This window comes from Chrysoperla carnea, assembly GCF_905475395.1.
Source record: "Chrysoperla carnea chromosome X unlocalized genomic scaffold, inChrCarn1.1 SUPER_X_unloc_4, whole genome shotgun sequence".
NCBI lineage: Eukaryota > Metazoa > Arthropoda > Insecta > Neuroptera > Chrysopidae > Chrysoperla > Chrysoperla carnea.
This window is the reverse complement of record NW_025408167.1, coordinates 29,708-34,259: the sequence shown is the minus strand read 5'-3', so window position 1 is coordinate 34,259 and position 4,552 is coordinate 29,708. Positions and strand designations below refer to the sequence as shown.

The 4,552-nt window shown below is 24.9% G+C and overlaps 1 non-coding gene across 1 annotated transcript; it reads right to left on the bottom strand.

The window, feature by feature from the left end:
• Positions 1 to 4,433: 4,433 nt before the first annotated feature.
• On the bottom strand, positions 4,434 to 4,552 carry LOC123304329. The gene has a single exon (XR_006536359.1). It is a non-coding gene; the product is annotated as a 5S ribosomal RNA (ribosomal RNA).

Genomic DNA, 4,552 nt, shown 5'->3' with positions numbered 1-4,552 from the left:
TATGATCTAAATAATTTTGTTAAGTACGATATGAGAAATCATTGTAAGCTTCGTTAAGAAACTTTGTAATATAAAATAATAATAATAATATTAAATATATAAATAAATAAAATAAATTTGATATATATTTTTAGTTCATTCTGTGTATAAATCAAAGGATACCGAATAATTGGTAACGGATGCGATATATTATAGTATCGAGTATTAAAACATAATATATAAATTTATCTTGTTATTCAAATTTTTTGTTACTTAACTTATGTATTTAGAAAATTTATAATATTATTTATATAATTGACATAAAATCTTATAAATTGAAATTTTATTAATATGTATCAAAAGAAGAGAGTAACGTATTGATATAATATCAAAGGATACTGATTATTTAAATAACGAATACGTCATATATTGTTTGTGTAACGAAGTTCACTTGGCCATCTAGTTTAAAATAACATTTTCAATAGAAAGTTTATATGCTTTGTTTTTTTTTTTTCTTTAATTATTAAAAAAATAAATTGAAATTTAATTCAATCAAATTTTATAATAATTTTAAAAAAATTTTTCCTTTTAAAAAATATTTTGTGATGTTGTGATAATATGTATTAATACAAGTGCATCCTGATACTTTTATCTCTAGTAAAGGTATGAGTATCATGAACAGTTTTGTTATCTAATGATATTATTTTGATAATATTTTGTGTATATTCTTATAATATTTTGTCTAAATATCATCATAATACAATATTATTTTGATAATATTTTATGAATATTCTTATAATATGTTACCTAAATGTCATCATAATATGATGAATTATTTCCATAATAACATATAAAAAAAGAAAAAAAAAAAAAGAATCATTAATTTATAATTATTTAAATTGATTCTTTAAAAAAATATTATAATATATTATTTATAAAAATAATTTTTACTCTTATTTTAAATAAATTTGTGGCCTTTTATTAAAAGGCCTATGATCGATGTATTATTATTATAAAAATTAATGCAATGTTTTTAATTTATGCTTTCTTTTCAGTTTTCTTTGGTAATAACACTGCTTGAATGTTTGGTAATACACCACCTTGAGCAATTGTTACACCAGATAATAATTTATTTAATTCTTCATCATTACGAATTGCCAATTGTAAATGACGTGGAATGATACGTGTTTTTTTGTTATCACGGGCAGCATTACCAGCTAACTCGAGAACTTCTGCAGCCAAATATTCCATAACAGCAGCCAAATATACTGGGGCACCAGCACCTACTCGTTCAGCATAATTTCCTTTTCGTAATAATCTGTGAATTCTTCCAACAGGAAATTGTAATCCTGCTCGGCTTGATCTTGACTTTGCCTTTCCCTTTACTTTACCACCTTTACCTCGTCCAGACATAGCGAATAAATTTATTTAATTAATATTTTTTTTTGTAAATATAATCACACAGATGTGTACGTTACGGGGATTGTAACATAAATGTTTAAAATGTTATTTGGGTATTTTAATTTATAATATTTATAAAATATAAAACTTTAAAAATAAACCAATCACCTTATAGTATTATTTTTAGCCAATCAGAGAGCAGTATTCATTTTTATTGTTATATCCATCTTCGCGTATATAATACGCTAGTTGTATACACGACACGCTCATACATATACTGACTGGTGTTCTGTAACTATCTGTGTATATTAATTGTTTGTAACAATGCCACCAAAAACAAGTGGAAAAGCAGCAAAAAAAGCTGGCAAAGCTCAAAAAAATATATCAAAGAGTGATAAGAAAAAGAAGAGGAAGCGCAAGGAATCATATGCAATTTACATTTACAAAGTATTAAAACAAGTGCATCCTGATACTGGTATCTCTAGTAAAGCTATGAGTATCATGAACAGTTTTGTTAATGATATTTTTGAACGTATTGCTGCTGAAGCATCACGTTTAGCACATTATAATAAACGTTCAACAATCACAAGTCGGGAAATTCAAACCGCAGTTCGATTATTATTACCTGGTGAATTGGCAAAGCACGCTGTTAGTGAAGGTACTAAAGCTGTTACAAAATATACAAGTTCAAAATAAATAAATCGAAAATATTATTTAATTGATAACATAAAAATACATCAACATATAAAAACGGCTCTCTTTTTAAGAGAGCCATCAAATTTTTTAAATAAGAGTAAATTATTTTTATATATACAAAAAAATAAAATAAACAATTATTAATATCATATTTAATATAAAATTTTATATATTAATAGCTTGAATATATCTATTATTAGTATATCAATATTATTAATTTTAAATATAATAAAGGATATCGCGGAATATATATCGTAAATCAGTGTAATGCAAATGCATTACATTACCTTTATTATTTTCATTTTACATTTACTACTTGTTTATGTACGCTTATAATTATTAGAAAAATATTTTTAATAATTTTAAAAAATAAATGAAATAATAAAAATTTAATAATAAATTATTTATTGAAAGTATAAAAAATGGTATAGCAAAATCTTTATTTTCTTTGATTAAGGCGAAATGTTTTATTAGTTATAAATTCGATAATCTCCTATCGATACTTGTTACTCTTAACTTGTATATATAAAAAATATAATAGTATATTAATTTATAATAAAATTTTTTCAAAAATTCAATAAGTTATTGTAAAATAAAATAGATAATATACAAATTATAATTTATTATTGCAGATATATTACAATAAAAAAAAAAAAAATAAATAAAAATATTTGGTAATGTATGTTATAAACAAAATAATTTGTTGTAAACAAATTATATAATATGTTATATTTATTAACAAATTTATTTACTCTTATATAAATAAAATTAGTGGCTTCCCAAAAAGGAAAGCCTGTTTAAATTTATCGGATGTATTAAATATTCTTTAATAAATTTACTAAATATTTTAAGTAAATTATTATATTTTCTTAACCTCCAAAACCATACAAAGTACGACCTTGTCGTTTTAATGCATATACAACATCCATAGCTGTAACTGTTTTACGTTTTGCGTGTTCAGTATATGTAACAGCATCCCGAATAACATTTTCAAGGAATACTTTAAGTACACCACGTGTTTCTTCATAAATTAAACCAGAGATACGTTTTACTCCACCTCGTCGTGCTAAACGACGAATTGCAGGTTTTGTAATACCTTGGATATTATCACGCAAAACTTTTCTATGACGTTTTGCACCCCCTTTTCCAAGACCCTTTCCACCTTTTCCTCTGCCAGTCATTTTAATAAAAAATTATTTACAATATTTTAACGAACGGATAACACGTGTGTTAACCTCACAAGTATTGTAATGTATGTGAGCGCCGGTACAATTGTGCCTTTTTATATAAAGCATTAAAGATTTTTTAAGCCACGCCTATACAATTTGATTAGTCCATACTCTGATAGCTATCCAATAGGATATGACAACAAAAATTTTGAAATTTCATATAAATATAAATACAACACATTTATTTCGCATTTAAACATTTGACTTTGTAGTATCAAATTGTCGAATATAATTTTTAAAATTGTGTGTTTTTTTGTAAAAACATTATTATTTGAAAATGGCTAGAACCAAGCAAACTGCACGTAAATCAACTGGTGGTAAAGCACCAAGAAAACAATTAGCAACGAAAGCTGCACGTAAAAGTGCACCAGCAACTGGTGGAGTAAAAAAACCACACAGATATCGTCCTGGTACAGTAGCTTTACGAGAAATTCGTCGTTATCAAAAAAGTACTGAATTGTTAATTCGTAAATTACCATTCCAACGTTTAGTACGTGAAATTGCACAAGATTTTAAAACCGATTTACGTTTCCAAAGTTCAGCTGTTATGGCATTACAAGAAGCTAGTGAAGCCTATTTAGTAGGTTTATTTGAAGATACCAATTTATGCGCAATTCATGCAAAGCGTGTTACAATTATGCCTAAGGATATACAATTGGCAAGACGTATTCGTGGAGAACGTGCATAAGCGTTTTAAATGACAATTTAAAAAAAAAAAAAACAAATAAGAAATATTTTCGGTCCTATATATAGGACCAACATATATTATTAAATAAGAGTATATTATTTTTATTAAAAAATATATATATATATATATATATATAAATTATTGAAATAAAATTAAACATTATTAAAATTTTGTTATAATTATAAGCGATTGCTATTTCTAAAAATAAATAAATTTCATAAAATTTATATTATTTTATATTCATTTGAAATATTAAAAAAACTTCTCGCTTTAAAGTAACCATGATATGAGTTATAAATGCAATAAAATTTTATACAAAAAATAATATTTATTTGTTGACGAATAATATAAAAGGTTTACATTTCTAAATAACATATATTTATATATGGTGTGTAAAAAAAAAGAAAAGAAGAAAAATAATTTATATTTTTAATATAAAAAGGCAACCGCACACAGTGTTCCCAAGCGGTCACCCATCCAAGTACTGACTGTGCCCAATGTTGCTTAACTTCGGTGATCGGACGAGAACCGGTGTTTTCAACGTGGTATGGCTGTTGCC